This window comes from Pelodiscus sinensis, chromosome 19 (genome assembly GCF_052426305.1).
Source record: "Pelodiscus sinensis isolate ZL-2025 chromosome 19, ASM5242630v1, whole genome shotgun sequence".
Taxonomy (NCBI): domain Eukaryota; kingdom Metazoa; phylum Chordata; order Testudines; family Trionychidae; genus Pelodiscus; species Pelodiscus sinensis.
In genome coordinates, this window is record NC_143070.1 from 24,215,352 (window position 1) to 24,237,500 (window position 22,149).

At 54.9% G+C, this 22,149-nt stretch overlaps 1 protein-coding gene and 8 non-coding genes across 9 annotated transcripts in view; 6 read left to right on the forward strand and 3 right to left on the reverse strand.

Annotated features, from left to right (window-relative positions):
• The window catches only part of LOC142820483 (butyrophilin subfamily 1 member A1-like), a 646,031-nt gene that overhangs the window by 48,155 nt on the left and 575,727 nt on the right, over positions 1-22,149 (reverse strand). The gene's annotated exons all lie outside the window — the stretch shown is intronic.
• TRNAA-AGC (transfer RNA alanine (anticodon AGC)) lies at positions 6,180-6,252 on the forward strand. Its single transcript has one exon. It is a non-coding gene; the product is annotated as a tRNA-Ala (tRNA).
• On the forward strand, positions 6,375-6,479 carry TRNAR-UCU (transfer RNA arginine (anticodon UCU)). The gene is made up of 2 exons: positions 6,375-6,411; positions 6,444-6,479. It is a non-coding gene; the product is annotated as a tRNA-Arg (tRNA).
• On the forward strand, positions 8,492-8,563 carry TRNAC-GCA (transfer RNA cysteine (anticodon GCA)). Its single transcript has one exon. It is a non-coding gene; the product is annotated as a tRNA-Cys (tRNA).
• Positions 12,017-12,088, forward strand: TRNAE-UUC (transfer RNA glutamic acid (anticodon UUC)). Its single transcript has one exon. It is a non-coding gene; the product is annotated as a tRNA-Glu (tRNA).
• Positions 14,534-14,605, forward strand: TRNAE-UUC (transfer RNA glutamic acid (anticodon UUC)). Its single transcript has one exon. It is a non-coding gene; the product is annotated as a tRNA-Gly (tRNA).
• TRNAR-CCU (transfer RNA arginine (anticodon CCU)) lies at positions 16,673-16,745 on the reverse strand. The gene has a single exon. It is a non-coding gene; the product is annotated as a tRNA-Arg (tRNA).
• Positions 19,888-19,970, reverse strand: TRNAL-UAA (transfer RNA leucine (anticodon UAA)). Its single transcript has one exon. It is a non-coding gene; the product is annotated as a tRNA-Leu (tRNA).
• TRNAT-CGU (transfer RNA threonine (anticodon CGU)) lies at positions 21,529-21,602 on the forward strand. Its single transcript has one exon. It is a non-coding gene; the product is annotated as a tRNA-Thr (tRNA).

A 22,149-nucleotide genomic window follows, 5' to 3' on the forward strand; every position in this document is an offset into this window, starting at 1 on the left:
TACCTAACGCCGCCTCCTCCCCCCAGCCCCCTCACGCCGGGCCCCCTCCGCTCTGGGCCAACCCCGCAGCGAGTAACGGCGCTAACGGTCCCCCCCGAAAGGCTCCCACCTCAGGGCGCGCGGCGCGTGACGTTACTGCGGCCGCCGCGGGGCGGGCGGGGAGTGACGGGCGGGGACGCACTAAACTGCCGACTGCGGGGTGTAGAATGGGGCGGGCGCGGTCAGACCGCGCATGCGCACCGGGCTAGTGACCCCGCTCAGAGTCCAGCGCCCGGGGTTTAGCTCAGACCGCGAGCTGCCCGGCCACGCCCCCAGCGCCGCGGGGCCCCACGTGGCTTCCGCCTGTGGGAGCCAGGCCGGGGCGAGATTCTCCAGGCCCCGGGGCAGCCGCTCCCCGCGTGTCTGTGCCGAGAGCAGTTCCCCTGGGGCGGGCACCGGCTCTGCGGGGGGAGCCTCCCGCGGGACAGTGGAGCGGCCCAAACCAGCTGCTGCGCCGGGGGCCCGGAGGGGGGGAGCCAACGGGCTGCGGGTCCCCCCCCTCCAGCCCCTGAGCCCCATGGCCCCGCCGCAGTGCAGCCCCTGCCCCTCCATCGCCCCCACAGCCCGGCGCCCCAGCACTGCCCGACGGACCCCGCCCCCCACTGTGACGTTGCTTGCTCCGCCCCTTGCTCTCGCTCCGATTGACAGGGGTTCCCCGGGCTGTCACGCCCCAGTGACGCACAATTGCCCGCCCCCCCGTGGCCGCATCATCATCAGTGACGTAATTGCCCCGCCCCTTGCTCTCCCGCCCGGGTGACGGGGATTCCCCTGGCCCCGCTGTCAGGCCCGGAGCGACGGGGCCGCCCAGAGACACCGAGGCCGGGGCCGGGGCTCCACGAATCAATGAGAGCGCGGAGCCCAGTGATCCGCCTGCTGCCGCCTCCCCCTCCGGCCGAGGCACGGACCCGCCTCTCGGGCCACTGGGGCGGGAGCGCGCGGACTCGACCGGGCCCCGGCCCGGAACGTGTCACCTGCGGGGGGGGCGCCGGGTCCTCGCCCTGGGCAGGCAGCTCCTGCGACTCCCCCCGCGACCGTGACAATCCCCCTGCGAGCCCCCCACAGCTCCCCCGCAGCCCCCTTGCAAGCCCCTCACAGCCCTTCCTGCGAGCCCGCCCCCCTCCAAACCTCCCACCTCATCCCACGGGGCTTTGGCAGACACCCCGATATCCTGCAAAGCCCCGCTCTGAAGTGCCCCTGGGCTCTGTTTGCAGGACGCTGGGAACGGGCCGCAGGGGGCGGGTCACTGGGGGATCCCTGTTCTGTTCATTCCCTGTGGGGCACCCACATTGGCCACTGTGGGCAGACGGGACACGGGGCTGGAGGGACCTTTGTCTGACCCGGCCTGGCCGCTCCTGTGCGCATGAGACTCATAAAGTCATGAATTTTGGCAGCGCTATTGACACAGGCTCCTTTTGGAACGAGCCAGAGCAGCCTGAGCGCACGTCAGAATCGGGCCCTTGAATCATGGATTCCAGCTGGAATAGGTGTTTGGCCTGAGAATTGAATGTCACTGGGCTTGGAGGAAGCAGATGCCAGCGAACCTCGATTTCACTGTCCGCTCACAAATTGATGAAAAATCTTTCCCTTCATAGTAACTGAAAGTTCCACACAGGCCCAGGAAGAGCCGGGCTGCTTGAGAACTTCTTATCCTTGAAGGACTTTGACTTACTCTGTTTTGAGAGTCACATTAACAATTTCCGGTTTAACAATAAAGTTTTTCCTGTTTGAATCTCAGTGTCTGTCACTGAATAGCAACTGTCTGAGCCAAGTACTGCCTGCCCCTCCCCCTAGCATTTCCCACTGCTGTGAAAATTGAACATGGGAAAACTACAACTGGGAGCATGTAACTAGATCCATATAAATACTCAACTGTTACTTTATCTGTCAACATCACACATCAAACACAATGAATTCTGCACAAGATTCACTCTCACTCCTTATAGGCACAGTTCTGGGAGCTGAGCATCACAGCCTGGTGGATTCTGGGGAACATGTGATTCCCCAGGGACCCTCCACACCAGCCCAGGGGCAGGTGCCAGAGCCAGAGTGTGGGACATTGATCACCAAAGCCTCCAGGGCTGGGATGTCTCCTGCTGGCTCTTCCCCTTCCAGGAAACAGCCTGAGTCAGCTCCAGGGAGGGGAACAGCCGGCTGTTGCTGGAGGCAGGTAGAGCCTGAGCTCAGGAAATTGAAACTGATCCTCTTCCCCAGCCCAGAGGGAGCCATGGCCGCAGCAAGCACAGTGGAAAGTCTCACAATGGAAGTGACTTGTCCTGTCTGCCTGGAGTATTTCTCGGACCCGGTGATCACAGCCTGCGGGCACAATTTCTGCCGCGCCTGCCTCAACCGGTGCAAGGAGGGACCCGGCTCAGCCGTCACCTGCCCGCAGTGCAGGGCCCCTGTGCAGCAGGGACCCCTCGGGCCCAACAGGCAGCTGGCGAACGTGGTGGAACTCGTCAAACAGCTCAGTTTGCAGGTAATGAAGGGAGCAGGCAGGGGCGGGGTGTGCAGGGAGCACCAGGCAGCGCTGAAGCTGTTCTGCCAGGAGGATCAAGTCCCATCTATGTGGTCTGCAGAGAGTCCTGGGTGCACCAAGCACACACGGTGCTGCCCATCTGGCTAATTTCCCTGACTGTTCTCTGGCCCAGTGCAACTCACCAGCCAGCTGAAGCCTGCCTGGCCCGGGAGAGGCTGTGACAAAAGAAATGCTCCGGCCAGGGGGCAACAGAGGCCAAATTCCAAGTCTTTAAAGACACTGGATGTGAGAAACTTCTCTGAGATGCTCAGCGGAATCCTTCTGAACCTACCTCCCTCCCCCCGGGAGAAATGAGGGCCCATTACCGCATGGGAGGGGTATGGATCAGCAGCAGGCTGGCCTCTGGGAATGTGCTGCCTTCAGACAGGAAAAGGGGAGTTACAAGCTGCTGTTGTTGTTACAGATTTGATGACTAGAATTTAATGTTATTACTTGTATTTGCATCGCAGTTGCCATGTGAGATCCGGGCTCTGCACAAAACACAACCAGGGACAATCCCTGCCCTGAGCAGTTTACACTCTAGATAAACAAAAGTTGGGAAGGAAATTGAGGCACAAGGGGAGGGGGGAGAGAGAAGAGACAGTGAATCAGTCAGGTAGTTCACACGTGAGGTCTGCTTAGAACCTCAGTTTCTCCAGACATAGTTCATGATCCTAACCACTAAGCCATGCTGCCACCTCAGCCCCAGGGCTGAAATGTGTTGGTTAGGTGAGAAAGATGCCCAGCAGAGAAAGGCAGTTTCCCACTGGGATGCTGAACTCCTGGGCTGCTCCAAGAGGGGTTAAACTCAGATGCTGTGACCAGCACTAGAGGAGATCGCTGGGCTGAACACTGTGTGGGACCCAAGAACCTTGAGTTCACTCACAGCAGGGCTCCAGGCAGCGCAGGGCCACGCCAGACACCACTGGGAGCAGACTGGGTTGGAGCAAAACTACCCCCAGGCTGGAGCTGCCCAGTGCGACTCTGAGCTGTGCCAGGCAGCCTTTGGGAATCTCCCAGGATGCACTGCTGCCAGGAGCTGTACCAGGCAGTGGGGCAGTGGGTACCTGCCCCGAGGGTATTACCACTGCAGGGCAAACCCCAGCCATCCTGAACAGAAATCAACCTGTTTAATTAAGGGAGTCACAGACCCATCCTCAGAGCACAGGATATGCCCACGCCTGCCTGCCGGGCCTCACCCACCTGCATTGGTCGGCCTCTGTGGGCCTGTTCCTGCCTCTGTCAGACCATCCCCACCTACATCATTCTGCATGGAGGTGCCGCCCCCTCCTGCCCCCACCCTCACAGGTGTCCTGCTGCAGCCTCAGTGTCCCTCAGCTATGGCTACACTGTAGCCTTCTTCCAGAAAAGCTTATGCAAATGAAGCACAGTGTGCTGTTGCACAAGAGAAGTGCTTTTCTGTAAACGCAGCCATGGCAGTGTGGACGCTTTCCTGCGCAGGAAAGCTCTGACGGGCATTTTAGATATTTGGCTTTCTTGAGCAAGAAACCCCTGTTGCCCATCCACACTGCCTCCTTGTGGACGAGTTCTTGCACAAGAGGGCTTATTACTCGGGGGGGGAGAGCAATAACTTCTGTGCAAGAAGCCCTGTTGTCTGATGCTGCACTATAAATTTACTTGCGCAAAAATGTGCCTTCAGTGTAGACGCTCTGCAAGATTTTACACAAGAGCAGTTGCTCTTGCACAAAAAGCCTGCAGTGTAGACGTAGCCCTGCAGTGTAAACACAGCCTGAGAGACACGAGGAAATGAAGTGGCCAGAGCCTCCCCCCAGCAGGCTGGCCCTCAACAGGACGGGCACGTCTACACAGCACCCTCACCTCGAAGAAAGCTGTGCAGTGTGAGTGGGCTGCCCGGGACCCCAGGGGAAGGTCTGTGGGGAGTTTCCAAGGCAACAACAGCTACAAAGTTTCATAATCTACACTCACGTGACTGTGATTTATTCCTCCACTGGCAAGTGTCTCTGAAGGGATGAGAAATGCAGGGCCCAGGTGCAGGGAGCCGGGTCACATTCTCCTGCCTGAGTCTCAGTCCTGGCTGAAGCCTGGCTACAGAGAGAAGAGGCCAGTGCAAACAGCCCCATGGCAGCGAGGGAGTCAGTAGGTAGCTGGGTGGGTGGAGCAGGGAGCTGGGGGCAGAGTTCAGCTCTAACCCACTAGGGGTGCATCCCATAGTTCAAAATAATCAATGCGCCTACAGGCAGTCCCTGGGTTACGTACAAGATAGGGACTGTAGGTTTGTTCTTAAGTTGAATCTGTATGTAAGTCGGAACTGGCGTCCAGATTCAGCTGCTGCTGAAACTGATCAGTTTCAACAGTGGCTGAATCTGGATGCCAGTTCTGACTTACATACAGATTCAACTTAAGAACCCCAGGCATCCCCAAGTCAGCTGCTGCTGAAACTGATCAGCGGCTGATTCCAGGAAGCCCGGGGCAGGGGCTTCCTGTAGTCAGCCACTGGTCATTTTCAGCAGCTGCTGACTTGGGGACACCTGGGGCAGAGCAGCTGGGGTGCTGCTGGGTTGGTCCAGTGGCCCAGAGCGGTGCTATGGGACCAACCGGCAGCGCCCCAGCTGCTGTACCACAGGCGTCCGGAGCAAAGCCGCGGAGCACGGGGGCAGCGGGACAGCCCAGACGCGCTGTGGCTATCCTGCTGCCCTTGGACTCCGTGGCTTTGCTCTGCTTTGCTCCCCGTCCCCCTGGTCTGCAGACCAGGGGGAGGGGGAGCAGAGCAGAGCAGAGCAAAGCAGCGGAGCAAGCGGCCAGCTGACAGCCCAGACGTGCCGTGGCTATCCTGCTGCCCTTGGGCTCCGTGGCTTTGCTCTGCTTTGCTCCCCGTCCCCCTGGTCTGCAGACCGGGGGGAGGGAGAGCAGAGCAGAGCAGAGCAGAGCAAAGCTGCAGAACACGCGGTCAGCTGACAGCCCAGATGCATCTGGGCTGTCAGCTGGCCACGTGCTCCGTGGCTTTGCTCTGCTCTGCTCTGCTCTGCTCCCCCTCCACCTGGTCTGCAGACCAGGGGGAGGGAGTTCAGAGCAGAGCAAAGCCACGGAGCCCGAGGGCAGCAGGATAGCCACGGCACGTCTGGGCTGTCAGCTGGCCGCTTGCTCCGCTGCTTTGCTCTGCTCTGCTCTGCTTCCCCTGGTCTGCAGACCAGGGGGAGGGGGAGCAGAGCGGAGCACGCGGCCAGCTGACAGCCCAGACATGTCTGGGCTGTCAGCTGGCCGCGTGTTCTGCCGCTTTGCTTCCTCTCCCTGGTCTGCTGGAGACCAGGGAGAGGAAGGGCCCCGTTCGTAACTGCGGATCCGACATAAGTCGGATCGGCGTAACTCGGGGACTGCCTGTATTTTGAAATAGCTTATTTTGTAATTTGGGGCTGGCTACCCAGCACTTCGAAATAAATCCGCATGCAGGGACGTCGGAATAGCGAGCCTGTTATAGCTTGAAATAAGGGGCTTGCTCTTAAGACGCGTCAGTGTGATATGAGCACCACGTCCTCTAAACCTCTGAGCTAGCCGACCCACAGGTGTGAGTCTCACAAGTAGCACTCGCAGGGATGTTGTGGGCTCTGGAACAAGGTGGGTGAGGCAGCAAAGCCTTTCGCAGGCAGGGGAATTAGCTCAAGTGGTAGAGCGCTCGCTTAGCATGCGAGAGGCAGTGGGATCGATGCCCACATTCTCCAATTACAGCTGTATCCTTTAATTTCAGTGGCCCCCTCCCTCTTCTTACCTTCTCTCCCAAAAGAGACAGACCCCCCCCAGTGGCAAAGCAGAGAGTGGAGATATCCAACTCACCAGCCCATCAGGCTCTGGGGTGCAATGGAAAGCATGTTGGACTTCTAAGCTGTAGTGGTTAATGTGAGTCCAGCAAGATATTCAAAGGCTGTGGGTTCAAGTCCCACCAGAGTCACGTTAGCTGCTTCCTAATTTCCAGGATGCAGCTTTTACAGACCAGTCAATCCTTAGGCTGACACTGGGGTGGGCTGGCATCCAGGCAATTCCCAGCAGACCCCAGTAAGGGTGGAGGGAAGGGCTGGTCCTTGTGGTTAGGACTGGGGGTTGTTCTGAAAGGACCATTTTGTCCCTCCCTGTCTCCTACTAGTGCTGAGCAACACTCAGGCTGTGACACGGCTGCCAAACATCCTGGACAGTTAATAATGAGCCAGACGGGTTTGTTGGCAGCTCAGTGTGCGGAGCCTTAGATGAAACATTTAAAGGTCCCTGGTTCAATCCCAGGCTTTGGCATGTCTCTCGGTGCAGCAGGGCCCTCTCTGCTCCCCTGGCCATGCTCGTGCCCTGTGACATCCCCTCATCCATCCTGGCAGCAGCCCACCTTTGCTTCTAAACCTCCCTCAGATTGGCTGCTTCTGCTTCCTTGGCTAAAGTCCCTCCCCCTGTGCGTGTGGCTGGCAGGGATTGCTAGAGGGATCCATTTACATGTAGCTTCACTGAAACCCCCCTCATTGGCCTGCGCCCAGGTCAGTCCATGTGTGTTAAAGGGCCTCAGGGAGCACAGAGCAGAGGGATCCCCTCGACACAAACACACAGTCCCAGCCCCAAGCCTCCCCCATATCCCAGATCCTGTGCCCTGACTTCTCTACCTTCCACATCCTCACCCCTGCCCTGAGCCCCCCACCCCCCACTCTCCCACACTCCCCAAATTCCTGCCTTGAGCCTCCCACATTTTAATTTCTTACAGATACTGTCCTATCACAACCCCTCCCCCCACTTCCTGCCTTGAGCCTCCCCCTCCCTCCTGCCCAGCCCAAGAGGTGGTGCCCAATAGAACAGGCCCTGTGAGAAATGTGTCACTTTCACCCCTGGGAGCAGCTCAGCCATGCAAAGGGGCTGCCTGGGGCAGGACATTAGCCCTGGAGGGCAGGGGTGGGTGTGGCAGTGACATCACAAGGGCCTTTTGCAGCCCCTCAGCTTATTGGCTAATGGAGGTTGGGAGGTGATGACCTCATAGAGAGTCCATGACAATGGCCAGGTGGGACAGGCTGCAGGGCAGGGGCCATCTCAGCCCCCTCCCCCCCCCCATGGCTTTGCTGCAGGGAGTCTCCTTGAGATCTGCCCTTGAGGCCTTTTCGGAGCCTTCTCCTTTCCCACGAGTAACTGACCTAGAAGGCCGACGTCTCTGTGGAGAAGGGAAGAGCTTCCAAGAAGACCATTGTACATGAAGCAGGGGAATTAGCTCAAGTGGTAGAGCGCTTGCTTTGTATGTGAGAGGTAGTGGGATCGATACCCACATTCTCCAATGAGGGGAGAAATTTCCAATTTTTCTTTTTACCAGCAGAGCAAGCCAGGGGGCTAAGTGGCTCCAGTGGCCCCCCCCCCCCCGGCCCCGGTCCCCACTTCCTACTTGCTCTCCCCAAAAGCCAGCCACGTTGGGGCAGAGAGCTGCTAGACACCAACTCTCCTGGGACAGACAGTGGCAGGAGCACTGGAGGCAGGTTGCAGATGGGGCAGAATTAGCTGCATTGGAAAAGTGCTGCCTTTGCGCATGAGAGGTAGCAGGATTCACTCCCATCTTCTCCCACCGGCTCGCTGGTGCTGAGGGGCCGGCCCCTTTCCTGCTGCCCCAACTCTTATTCCCACAATGCGCTTGTGCAGGGGCCGCTGGTCTTTCTGCCAAGGCGCGTGGCTGGGAGCCAGGACTCAGGACCCTTCCTAAAATATACAAATCCCTGCCCCCCACGATCCTCTGTTCCACTCACACGGTCTGGCTGCTGCCCACATGGAGCTCAGGGGCCAGGTGGGTGACTTGCCTTGCAGCTGTGACAGCATCAGACCCCTGCCACCCACCTGCTCAGTGTGGAGACCAAGCCCAAGGCTGGCACCTGGGATGTGAGTTACACAAAAGCCTCTTGTCTCTTGTTCCTTGTCCAGTTCCCAACATTGGCTCCAGATGACAATTTCTGTGGGGGTGTAGCTCAGTGGTCGAGTGTTTGACTGCAGATCAAGTGGTCCTTGGTTCAAATTCAAGTGCCCCCTTGGAAAATGTCCTTCTAGGGGAAATATCTTCTTTTCCAGTTCCATCACAATCTGGCTTTACATTGCTTGAGGTTCTTGACATTAATAAGAACCCTTAATGCAGAGCTACTCAACTTTGGAAGCCCTGGTGGCCACAATGAATGGCATTTAACCAGGATGGACGGGGCAGTTGTCCCTAGTTAGTGTATTCCAGGAGCTGGGAATGGGTGACGGGAGGGATCACTTAACAAGTGTCTGTCCTGAGGATTCCCTCGGGACAATGAAATTGGCTGCTGTTGTGAGACAGGATCCTGAGCTAGTTGGGCAACTGGCATGGCCCAGTCTGGCTGCTTTGATGTTCTGTTTGGTTTCTGTTCTTGTCCCCTTTGGGCAAGGGAGAATGGCCCCTCATCACCCTCATCCTGTGAAAGGCTAGTGTAGGTGAGCAAAGAGGCATGTGTCAGGTGTCTCTGGTGGTCTAGTGGCTGGGATACAAAACTCTCACTGGTCTGGTCTGATTCCCACTCAGGGAAACCAGCCTGATGTTTCACTTGGCCACTGTCTAGTCATTTTTCTAACCTCATTGTCTCATGTTACAGCAGCTGTGACCCAAAAGGTTACTTCAGGCTCCTTCCCACCTCTCCCTCACTGCTAAGGCAACACTTGCCCTTTTCACATGGGGCAGAGCTGGGTGACTCAAACTGCCCCTTCTCTCTCTCTCTCTCATGGGCAGTGCCTGAAGTAGGAATAAGAGCCTCCGGAAAAGGGCACTTTTTCCGGAGGATCGGGGCCAGTGTAGACGCTCTTTTCCGGCTTTTTTAAAAGCCGGAAAAAAGCGGCGGACATTTTTATTTAAATGCCGCGGGGGATATTTAAATCCCCCGCGGATTTCCCTACGACGACTAGTGAAATTTACATGCCCCTTCCGGAAAAGGGGCCAGTGTAGACGTAGCCTAGCTGTGACAGGTGAAAAACCAACAAATGGTCCTAGAATGAGAGAATCCTGCCTTATGTCCATGTTCGCTGTCCCAGAGAGCGGCCCCATGGCTAAGATGGCCCAGGCACCTGCCAGGTACGGGGGAGGTGAGGGAGGCAGCCCCCAGTGGTGCCTGGCCAATGTGTCTGCTCCTCTCACCATCCCTCCTTATGTAGCTGGAGTTGGCTTCCTGCAGTTGAGCTTGGCCATGTCCCCGCAGCAGGAAACCAAAGGCAGCAAGAGCAGATTTCTGGCCCCTAGTCAGGTGCTCTCTGGTCTTAGTTGGACTCACTAAATCGAACTCCAGAAGGTTGACGGCAGCCCGTCCTCCCCAGCTGGGTGTGGTTCTTGTTCTTCTGCACAGCCCAGCCCTTAGAGACCAAGGACGTGCCAATGGGCATCTACATCACAGCCTTGTTGAATTGCTGGAAACACAAACCAGACACACAGCGGGTTTGAGCTGGTTCCAGCTGAGGGATGGGTTTGCCTGGTTTGCGTGTATTGGTGCCAGAAAACATTAAGGGTTTGTATTCATTTAAAGAGTCCACATACAACAGAAATCCAGGATGCAATAGAAGTGGAGAGGTAAATGTTTCTATTGAAGGAAAATTTCCTAAGGGGGCACTTGAATTTGAACCACAGACCACTTGATCTGCAGTCAAACACTCTGCCACTGAGCTACACCCCCACACAAAACAAATACCTGCAGCCCGTGTTGGGCACTGGGCAGGGAACACGAGGCTTTTGTGTAACACACATATCAGGTGGGATGGACCCTCACTGAGCCCAGACTGAGCTGGACCCTAACGAGGAATCACTGTTCAAGAATAGCTTATTCCAAAATAAATGTGCTGTGGAGATGTAGCCAGAGAGTCCTGAGAGATGAAACTGTTGGGCTATGTCTACACTCGCGGCTTCTTGCGTGAGTAATATGCAAATGAGGCTAAGCATGGAATCTTGCTGACCCTCATTTGCATACCTAATGAGCCACCATTTTTTTCAGAAGAGGTTCTTGTGCAAGAAGGAATGTCTACACTGCCCCTCTTGTGCAAGAAAAACCCTCTTATGCAATGCTGTTCTTCCTGAAAAGTAATAGATGTAACTCATTCTTGCGCAAAAGCCTCTTCTGAAAAAAATGGTGTCTCATTAGGTATGCAAATGAAGCTTGGAGATATTCCACGCTTAGCCTCATTTGCATATTACTCGTGCAAGAAGCCACGAATGTAGACATAGCCTTGGTGGGAAGCCAGGAGAGCAGAGGCCAGCCTGAGACCTGAATATCTCAGGTCCGCAGCAGAAGCTGTATATGTAGGACCCATGGTGTAAGATGCAGCACTCAGGACTTTGAATCCTGCAATCTGAGTTCAAGTCTCAGTGGGACCTGCTGGGCTGGTTGCTGTGAGCTCCTTGTGCTCCGTGGGTTTTACATTCCTTGTCCTGAGGTTTGCCAGAGGCAGTTTTACTCCTGTGCTGGGTGTCTGAGGCCCAATGGAGCTTGGTCCCCAGACTGATCAGACTTGTGGTCAGGTGCCTGATGCTCTCCCAGCTGTAGGGCAGGTCACCTGCTCAGCCCATGCTGGAGGCACCTGGACAGTGTGAGCTGAACAGAGGGTTTGCGGTGGGAAGGGGGTTGTATATTTTAGGAAGGGTCCTGAGTCCTGGCTCCCAGCCACGCATCTTGGCAGAAAGACCAATGGCCCCTGCACAAAGTGCATTGTGGGAATAAGAGTTGGGGCAGCAGGAAAGGGGCCGGCCCCTCAGCACCAGCGAGCAGGCAGGAGAAGATGGGAGTGAATCCTGCTACCTCTCGTGCGCAAAGGGAGCACTAGCCCCTCTCCCAACACTCCACCAGGCCCAGCAGCTCCGTGCCCCACTCGGTGCGTTTCTTCTGAGGGAGGGGATGCTGGGGGGAGCACAGTCTAGATGTAGTCTAGACTCTGGGGCGATGGGACAGAGTTTTATGTAATGATGACAGGGGTGCAGAAAGCAAGAATAATTTTTTTTCTCCAACTCAAGATCCCGGGTGACAGAATGAAACTGGTAAGTAGCCAAATTAAAAATAAACAAAAAAGAACCATTTTTGCGCCCAGTGGAACTCCTTGCCAGAGGATGTTATGAAGGTGAAATCTACAAGAAGGTCCAAAACAGAACTGGATAATTTAATGCAGGAAAGTTCAATCATTGGCATTTAACCAGGATGGACAGGGAAGGTGCCCTGAGCTGGTGTATTCTAGAAGCTGAGAATGGGCAACAGGAGGGGTCACTTAACAATTGTCTGTCCTGAGGATTCCCACTGGGCAATGACATTGGCTGCTGGTGTGAGACAGGATCCTGGGCTAGTTGGGCAACTGGCACGGCCCAGTCTGGCTGTTCCGATGTTCTGTTTGGTTTCTGTTCTTGTCCCCTCTGGGCAATGGAAAAAGGACCCATGTCCTGAAGGGGACAGAAAGTGGCCTGTGAAAGGCTAGTTTAGGTAAGGAAAGAGCTTGGTTCACATCCCCCTGATGGGCTAGTGGTTAGGATTCAGCACTTTCACTGCTGAGGCCTGGGTTCAATTCCCAGTCAGGGAAGCCAGCCTCATCTGTATTAATGAAATCTGCCAAGTCTTTGCCCTTTTCCATCACAGGGAGGGCCAGTGGGCTGAGGAAAGGGAGGGGCTGGGGTGCCAGAGGCAGGCTCTCTCTGGGAGACACTCCTGGCACCCAAGCACATTTCTCAGGCAGCTCCTTCCCTGCGCAGGGGGCACAGGTCACACGCCGGGGTGAATAAGAGCTTGTGGGGACTGGCCAGGGCTTCAAGCAGGCAGCTCCCATTGGCCACAAACAAGCTTGGAGCAGTGACCAGGCATGAAGCCTTTTCCTCTACAGCTGAGAGACACAAAGGGCCCGCAGCCCCTAGAGCTCAGGGACCCGTAATGAGGCACCATGGCCCGTGTATCTCTTGGAAAGGCGCAGAAAGGGATTGACTGGGGACTGGGAGAGTGGCTCAGGGGTTGTGCAGCTTGTTGCCCAGGTTAGGGGTGTGGCCAAAACACAGGCCTCACTGTGAGCAGGATTTGAACCTGCGCAAGGAAACCCTATCGGATTTCTAGTCTAACCACTTAGCCACCACAGCTGTGAGCACAACAATGCCCCAGGGCCAGAGAAACTGGTAACTAATCCCAGTGCCTAGGCCTCACCTTACCTGCCCCACAGAATTCACACAGCAAACCTGGCTCCCAGAACACAGGGGGAGCCTGGGGGCTCCTTGCTGGGCCATGGGGTGAAGCATCAAACCAGCCCCCTCCTGTGGGGCTGTGAGTGTTGCTGTCCCTCCTGTACAGACAGGGCCATAGAGCCAGGGAGAGATTCACTGAATGGGCCAAGGTCACCCAGCGAGTTAGAGCCCAGCTCGGACCCCAGCGTCCTGCCCCACCCACCGACGTGCTGACTCCCTGGCTGCCAGGGGCTGTTTGCATTGGCCTCTTTTGTTTTCTTTTCTGCTGGGAGACATTGGGACAGTTGGCCAGAGCGTCCCGCAGTTGCCATCTCCCTCTGTGCAGGTGCTGTGCAGAGCCCCGACTAGCAAACGCTGACACTGCTGTTAGGTCCAGACCAGAGGGGAGTGTTTAAGGGTTATTTCAGAAGAAGGGTTTTCTCCCCAAATAACTGCATCTAAACGGTGTTTTTTATTTCATAATAAAGTATTTTGAAACAGCACCCGGACACGATTATGCAAATAGAGCGCGGGATATTTAAATCCCGGTTTCATTTACAATTTTGAATGTCTCCATTTGCATCCCTCTCCTGAAGGAGACTGCAAGTGTCGACATGTCCTGGGTGTTGCAACCTCCCAGCACTCACCTGATGTTCCCTCCCCGCTGCCTGAAGACGTTTGGGAGGCCTCCTGCATCCCCTGGAGCTGCAGGACATCAGCGTTGTCATCCTGAAGCTGCAGCCGCTGCTGCCCAGGTATCTCCATCCCAGACTCCACAACTATCCCTGGAGACAGGGGCTCCCCACACCCCGGGATTCGGTCCAGTTCCTCACAGTATGCACAGTGCTGCGGTGCTTCCCCAGAGCGGGACCTGCTCTCACGGGCCCTAACACACTCCTCCCGCAATTCGTTGACCTTGGGTCTGACTTGGTCTAGGATGCAGGAGGGGGGAGGTGGCCTTTCTCTGCAAGGCCATCAGCCATTGGACCATATGTTAGATAATTTCATGGAGGTTAGGTCCATAAAAGGCTATTAGCCAGGGGATAAAATGGTGTCCCTGGCCTCTGTTTGTCAGAGGCTGGAGACGGATGGCAGGAGACAAATCGCTTGATCGTTGTCTTCGGTCCACTCCCTCTGGGGCACCTGGTGCTGGCCACTGTCAGCAGACAGGACACTGGGCTAGACGGACCTTAGATCTGACTCAGTATGGCCGTTCTTATGTTTTTATGTTTATAAACGTCTGCATTCGTCCATCTGGACTGCCGGGCCTGCAAAGATCCCCCCCCCCCCCCTTGGATCACAGCTCCAAGAGGGTCTTTATCTCTGGCCCAGACACTGACAGTGCCTGGTGTTTGCTGCCCCCTGCTTGGTCCTGTGATGTGTCCCTGAAGGGGTCTCTGGGGGTTTTACCTGTGACATGGCTCTCCAAAAGGAAGACGTGCTCGATCTTAGGCAAAGGACCCAGAAACAACACTTTACGGCAAAAAACACAAGGACGGCTCTTGGTCCGCATCCCTGGGCCACACAGAGTATCCAGAAGTCACTTCCCCACCTCTCCCTTGGCTGCTCTAGAGCTTAGCCCAAAGTCTGATAAACTCTACTCTCCCACCCAACAACCTCTGGGACTCCTCTCCTGCCCAGCTCCTCACACCACGCAGAGTGCAGGGCAGCCACTACCCCAGCGTCACCACTTCTGGTCTCTGCCTAATAGCCAAGAAGTTCTGCTTTACCCAAACCACACAGGCACCCTCTCGCCTCTGGCTAGCCTCATGGCAGATGTAGGATTTCCTAACTAATTTTCCCAGAAACTTTGCAGACAGGCATTGGTGGTATAGTGGTGAGCATAGCTGCCTTCCAAGCAGTTGACCTGGGTTCGATTCCCAGCCAATGCAATGTAAAGAGGGAGCCTCAAAGCTCCTTGCTGACCTTTCATTTGAATCCTGAAAAAACAGGCACAAATGGGTTCTGCAGCTGCAGGCTGCCTCTCACTGCTCTTCATCCTCTCAGAGAGCGTGCACAGTAATGTGGTTCCTCCCTCACATACCCCTGTCACAATTCTTTGACCTTGGCTCTGACTTGGTAGGATGCGGGGGTAGGAGGGATGTGGCCTTTCTTTCCTAGACCATTGGCCAGTTGGCCAAAAACGTCCACATTCCTCCACATGGACTGCAGGGCCTGCAGAGACTCCTCCTCGGACCACAGCTCCAAGAGGGTCATTATCTGTGGCCCAGACTATGATGGTGCCTGGCATTTGCTGTCCCTTGCTTGATTTGATTCCCAGCCAATGCAAGGTGGGAAGGGAACAGGCAGCCTCCTGGGGGAGATCTTATTTAACCCTGAACAACAGGCACAAGTGGGTCCCACAGCCAAGGGCTCCCTCTCACCGCTTTTCGTTGGGAGCAGCTCAAACAAAACTAATTCGGCTATTGTGGGGTCTGCATGGGGCTTGTACCCTTGACCTGGGCATTATTAGCATCAAGCTCTAAACAGCTGAGCCAGCAGGCCCATGAGTAGCCCCACAATAGAGGGAAGAGAAGAGTTTCCCTGCTATTGGGGAAAGCAGGCCAGGCCAAGGCCATTTTAGCCCCTGGGTCTGTGCAGGCTGGAGCCTCCTCTTACCAATTTTCTGGCCTATTTCCTGAAAAGCTCACAGTCTTTTGCCTATTTCTCTTTCCCTGTCCATAGCAGGCAGCTAAAGGAGGGAGACAAGGGTAGAACAGTCACCACAGCAAACATATCTGTGGCCAGCACAGGGCTTGAACCCAAGACCTTAGCATTACTAGCTTCAAGAACTAACCAACTTTACTAGCCAGCCAACCCAAAGACAGCTCACAAATAGCCCTTTCAGAAAGGCGTGTCCGGCAGCTGAAGGGCTGTCTCTGCAGCAGCCAATGGCTCTTCTCTGACAGGGCCACTAGCGACTCACTGTGACGTGGGCTGGCTAGTCCAGCTGGTTTGACATTTGGTCAAGGTGGCTGCTGGCTGGCATGGCACACTGAGACCCAGGGCAAAGAGGCAGCTGGAATCTCTTGCTATCAGCATCTTACCTCCCAGCTTCTTCCCTGTCAGCAGCAGCCACAGCCCCTTTCAGGCCCTGGGTCAGCCCAGCAGTTCCATGGGTGTCCAGGGGAGGCCTCTTCTGTGTCCCAGAAGGACCTGGGAAAATGTGAGCAAAGGAAGCAACAAGGCACCACTGGGAGTTGAACCTAGGATCTCCTGTTTAAAAAAGGCAAGCTAAGCCATGGTGCCCCCCTCAAGCTATTGGGTGAAACTGCTCTCTGGCCCCAGACAACACCTTTGACTCCCAAAGTGCAGCAATTTCCTTCCAGCCCTGGCTGTGTTTGCGGCTGAGCTGCACAAAGGAAGATACAAGATCCCTGCTGGGGTCTTTGCCGGATGAACATACCTGAGGAAAGAAGCTGGAAGCGCAACAGACACACAAAAGGGGACGAGGGACAGTTTGAGTCGCACATAAGGCTGGTGGCGCAGCTCAGCCAGTGACCTTATCCACTCACAGAGCTTCACAGCTTCTCCACGCCCCGAACCCCACCAGGCAAACTGCCCCATGGGCCTTGCCCGCACCATGCTCAGGGCCTGGGGATTTTCTGTCCTTTTGCCAGACCAAATAACTAGCCCCCCCTCCTCCCCCCTGCTCTAGAGTCTCTGCCTCCCATGGGCCTTCTCATCCTCAGGCCAACTTTGTCTCCAGACAGACCCTGCTCTGCTATAGCCACCTCCCTCTGGCTGTCACTCCTGGGCCTTCTAGAGTAAAATGTGCCTCTTCATTCTGACTTTGAATACCTGGGCTTTTAGCACTAAGATCTGCATCTTACACCAGCATTTGCTAGTGCAGGGTCTGAACAACTTCTGCAGAGAGGGAGAGAGCAACTGTGGCACATTCCTGGTAATTGTTTCAGAAAGCAGAGGAACGTAAACTCTTTGCCAGTGAGAGAAACTGTCACCCCAGATGGGACTTGAACCCACAATCCCTGGCTTAGGAGGCCAGTGCCTTGTCCATTAGGCCACTGGGGCACACAGAGCAACCTGCCAGGGAAAGAAATTCACCCTTCTAAATGGCCCTTCTTCAACTTTTAGCTCCTGATGCAGCCCCTTTGAAGAAGCCAGATACACAGGAAGGGCTGATCACACCCCTCTGAAAATCAGCTTTCCATGGGTATCTGTAGTTGGCTCTGAGTCATGGGCCTTGACATCTCGTCTCCCTCCCGAAACCAGGGAAGTGTCTCCCACCGCTGCAGCCTCCTGAGGCTCTATGGCCCTGTCTGTACAGCAGGGACAGCAACACTCACAGCCCCACAGGAGGGCCCCTGGCCTAGCAATGTGGCCCCCTGAGCAGCCTCTGATGTTCCCTGCTTCAGCCCCAGAACCAGCTCTGAGTGAGGGGGAGCAGCTCACACATGTGAAGGGGCTGGCCAGGGGCAGGACATGAGCCTGCAAGGCAGCAGTGACACCACAAGGGCCTTGTGCAGCACCTCAGCTCATTGGCTGGGAGGCAGTGACCTCACAGAGCAACCTTAGCAACAGCCAGGCAGGAGAGGGGCAATTTCAGAGACCCCCATGGCCTGGCTGCCTGGAATCTCCTTTGTGAGATTTTCCCTTGAACTCTATGATTATTGTCCTCACTTTCCTATTGTTTGTCTGTGTGGTCGCTGTCTGGTTTGTAACTGTTTCTCTCTGCTGTATCATTAATGTTGCTGGGGGAAAATCAACAAAGGTGGTGGAGTGTGATTGGTTAGGTAAATCATAATAGTATGTTAGCTTTGGTTAGTAAAATTATATTAAAATAATTGGTTAAGTAGGACTCAATTTTCACTATATAAACTGGGGTCCAAGGAGACCAGGGAGAAGAAGGAAAAGGGGAAACGAGAAGAGGAAGAAGGAGGGAAAGGGAAAGGAAGGAAGAAGACCAAGAAGGAGGACGGAGACCTGGAAGCAGAACTCCCCTCTAAGCCAGCCTCAGACCAGAACAGCCAGGGCTCCTCTGCATGACTGGTGAAATGTTTTGCTGAGTGAATTCTGTGGGTCAGGTGACGTCATGCCTGGGCACTGAGATTATTTATGAGTTTCCCTGGCATACTGTTACTTAGAGCTGTGATGGCCGAGTGGTTGAAGTGCTGGCCTTATAAAGTCCAATAGGGTTTTCCTGTGCGTGTTCAAAGCCTGGTCACAGCAAATCCTGTGTTATGGCACATTTATGTTGGAATAAGCTGGTCTTGAATAGTGATTCCAAAATAATTTCTTTTGAACTAGCACGTCTACACTGCAGGGAAACCTCAGAATAGTCCGAGGCAGGCTCCCCAGCGTAGATGAGCTGTCTCAGAAGAATAAGTTAGAATGGCCCCGGAGAGGGGCTAGTTCAAACTAGCAGCAGTGGCGCAGCTACACAGACCTTATTTTGAAACAGCTAATTTGGAACAGGTGTTATTCTTTGTAGAATGAGGTTTGCAGAAGTCAGAATAAGCCGTCTGATTCTTCAGAATTATTTCAAAATGACGGAATTGCTGTGTAGACTCTTGCAGTGTTATTGTGGAATAACGGCCATTGTTCCAAAAGAACTTTTGTGTGTGGACAGAACCTGCACAGCTCAAGAAATGTGATTGGCAGCTCATCCCCACCAGTGTTTTGTCAATTGAAGTGCAGGGCTCTAAAGACATGGGGACCCAAGGCAACCACCTTGGTTGCCTTCTGTTAAGGCCAGGCTGTAGGGAAAAGAATCACTCCTTCGAGCCAGAGTTGAACCAGCGACCTAAGGATCACTTGCCAAGCACACACTACAGTCCTCCGCTCTGCCAGCTGAGCTATCGAAGGGTGCTTGACAAATAGTGGTTTGTCCAGGTTATCCCTACTGCAAGTCTCAGGGCAAGCGCTCCCCCAAGTAGATGGCATTGCTGATGAGGGGCAGAGAAGCACAGGGTCTGTCACAGGTACTTCACATGCAGACAGACCCCCTGAGTGAAACCTGAGCTAGATCCATCCATGTCACAGCAAAAGGAAGAAAGTTGGGTTCTTCTCATGTGTCTTCTTTGTTCCAGAGTCTCTAGGGGTGCGGAAGGGTCAGGTCCACAAAGAAACAAATCAATTGAATGAACCTTGGTCTAGAAACACCCCTGAGGGTTTCCTTCTATCTTTGGCCTGGAAAAGTCATCTGTAACAATGTGGTTTCTCTGTAACCCTATTGGAAGGCCTGTAGCTATTCAGTAGGTCTAAGCTAAAGCTAAAGCAGGCTGTGCTGGAAGAGGCTGGGGGTGGGTGACTGAGTGTGGTGGGGACTGTGGAAAAGGACCCAGAAGCTTGATGCTGAAACTCCCCCTCAGTCTGGAGTTTCACACCCTGACGGATCAGAATAAAGTGCCTCAAAGGAGCTACAGCCCCACAGCCCGGCCTACGGATGGCTCAGCCAGTGGGTTAGAAGCACCGGGACACAGAGAGACTCAGGAGCTGCTCAGAGACAACCAATGGTGAGAAGCAGAACAATTCCCCGAGCAGTCGATTGATTCTGGCTCATTTGCTGGGACTTAAGGAGAACAACAAAGTCCTGACTCAAGTATCAGAGGGGTAGCCGTGTTAGTCTGAATCTGCAAAAGCGACGAAGAGTCCTGTGGCACCTTATAGACTAACTGAAGTGTAGGAGCATAAGCTTTCGTGGGCAAAGACCCACTTCGTCAGATTCATCTGACAAAGTGGGCCTTTGCCCACCAAAGCTTATGCTCCTACACTTCAGTTAGTCTATAAGGTGCCACAGGACTCTTGGTTGCTTTAACAAAGTCCCGAGTCTCCCCCCTGTGACTGGCCCCTGCTCAGCCAATCAGAACTGGGACTAGAACTGGAAGGTTATGTCTACACTGGTGGGTTATTACGCAAGAAGGGCCACACTGCCCACTCGCTCTTGTGCAAGAAGTTTTAAAGTAAAGTGTGGTAAGAAAGGGCTTCTTGTGCAAGAGCTCAGGATAGGCGTTTCTTGCACAAGAGAGCGTCTACACTGCCATGGATGCTCTTGCACAAAAGCACAGCCCACACACACCAGCATGGATGTGTTCTTGCACAAGAACCCACCAGTGCAGATATAGCCCAAGGGACCTTCAGAGACAGAGTCCAGTCCCCTGCCTCACAGCAGGAAAAACACCATTCTGATCAATGTCTGCCAAAGAAGGAAAGCTACCAGGAGTGGGGTTTGAACCCACGCAGACAAATGTCCATTGGATCTTAAGTCCAACGCCTTAACCACTCGGCCATCCTGGTAGTGGGAGAAAGAGCAGACATGAGAAAGTTCTCTCCCCAAACAGCCCAGGGACTCCCTCTCAGAGCATGTGCCCATACCATCCCTGTACCAGGGCTTCCCACCGCGAGGGCGAGAGCTGCCCCCTCCTCACAGCGAGGAGGGAAGCAGGGAAAAGGGAAGAAAAATGAGACAAAACCCAACATCCCCAGGGATTCCAAGGGACAAAGGCCTGGTGGGGAAAATATGCCCCCTCCCTTCAACCAATGTTTTCCCTGCCTTGCATTCGGCAAGCCCCCAGGGATCAGGCCAGTGTTTCCAGCCTTTGTGTTTATACCATGGACAGACAAACCATTCACAAACTTTTGCCAGACCGGTAACATTTTATTTACATATCACTGCGCATGCACAGACTGCACTGAGCACCGCACCGGGCTAAAATCTACTCACCACGGGCGGGCAGATTGCCCTAATTGCCGAGCCCTGCATATCTGCATACGCATTATGCAAATAAGTGTAAATATCTGCAAACGCTGATCTGCTCACTCCCCCAACCTCACACATGCTGGGAGCTGGGAGCAGTTTCCCTGGACCCAGGCTGGGATCAAAGCCACCTCTGCTGGGAGCAGCCCTGGGCCAGATCCGCCCCCTATAGCCCTGGGGGGCTGCTCTCTGGGGAAGGGGAGGGGGTATCTCTTACCTACCCCCGTAAGGGGCAGGGACTGGGCTGGGGGCACTGCCCTGGGAGAGGTTCCTACATTGCACCAGCCCTGCGGGAGATTCCCCCTCCTGGCAGGTGGCACTGGGGGAGCTCTGAGGCTCCAGGGCAAAGGCCTCCAGCCCCCCAGTCCCTGGGATTAGGAGGCCCTGGAACCAGGCCCCCTGGAGTAGCATTGTGGCCAGGGGGCTCTGACACACAACGGGGCTGGCCCCAGAGCCCAGGGCCTAAGCTTGCCCAGGCTCATACCAAGGGGCTTTCTGTGGTGCCGGGCGGGGGAGGGAGGCCAGGCCCAGGCCAGTGGGAGAAGGGGCAGCGCCTGCCAGGGCAGCAAGGGGAGCTGCAGGGAGCGAGACGCGGCGTTTCTGCCTGGTGTCACTCAAGGGTCCTTCTGCGGGTGAAGCGCCAGTGACACCCCTGTGCTGCTGGGTTGCTCTGCCCCTCCCATTCGGGGGACTCTTGCCCTGGCACTCATGAGAGGGCCAACATAGGCAAAGCAGCCTGCCCCAGGCACCTTCCATAGCTCAGCTGGCAGAGCAGAGATCTGTAGCGGGTGCTCGGCAAGTGCCCTTAGGTTGCTGATTCGACTCCAGCTGAAAGGAGAGATTCTTCTCCCTCCCCCTGGCTGCAGGCCCAGCCTTAGGACCAGGCGGCTGCCTTGGGTCTGTCCCTTTGGGGCCTGCTGCTACAATTGACAAAAAGGTTTTGGGTACCAGCTGCCAATCTAATGTCTTGGGCAGCGCAGGCCTTGAGTCATGGCAAGAGGAAGAGCTGGAGGGGAATGGGGAACGGCTGCACTTTGGAATGGGAAGGGGGTGTCTGGGACCATAAAGTAGAACAGTTTTAGGGTTGCTTCCAAGAAGGGCATCATGGCTTATTTGGCTAAAGCACCTGCCTTGTAAACAGGAGATCCTGGGTTCAACTCCCAGTGGTGCCTTGTTGCCAGGTGAATGGGTCTTTTCTTCCCACCATTCTTCAACACGTATCTGGAGTTGGTTTTACCTTCAGTTGAGCTTGGTGGTGCCCTCACAGTGGGAGTAGGATAGTAGCAAAGAGCAGGAGGTGCCCTAGGGGTTTGATTTAGTGAGGCTCATAGAGACTACAGCTACACTAGAAGTTTTCTTTGTAAAAAATATGTTAATGAGGGACTCAACTGCATGAGTCACAATCTCATTTGCATATTTTCAGCCAATGGGATTGCTGTGCAAAAACAAGCAGTGTGAACATTTTTTTTGCACAAATTTCTCTTTTTCCACAAGATTCTTATGCTCCCAAAAAAGAGGTATCCTGATCTTGCAGAAAAAGGGGGTTTTGCACAAACAGAAAACTTCCATGCTGCTTGTTTTTTGCACGACAACCCCAGCGCAAAACCAGTTTGTCAGAAAATATGCAAATGAGATCATGACTCATGGAAATGAGACCCTCATTACCAGGGCTCTGCAAATAATGTAATCTACTCACCCATGGATGTAAGTAATTACATC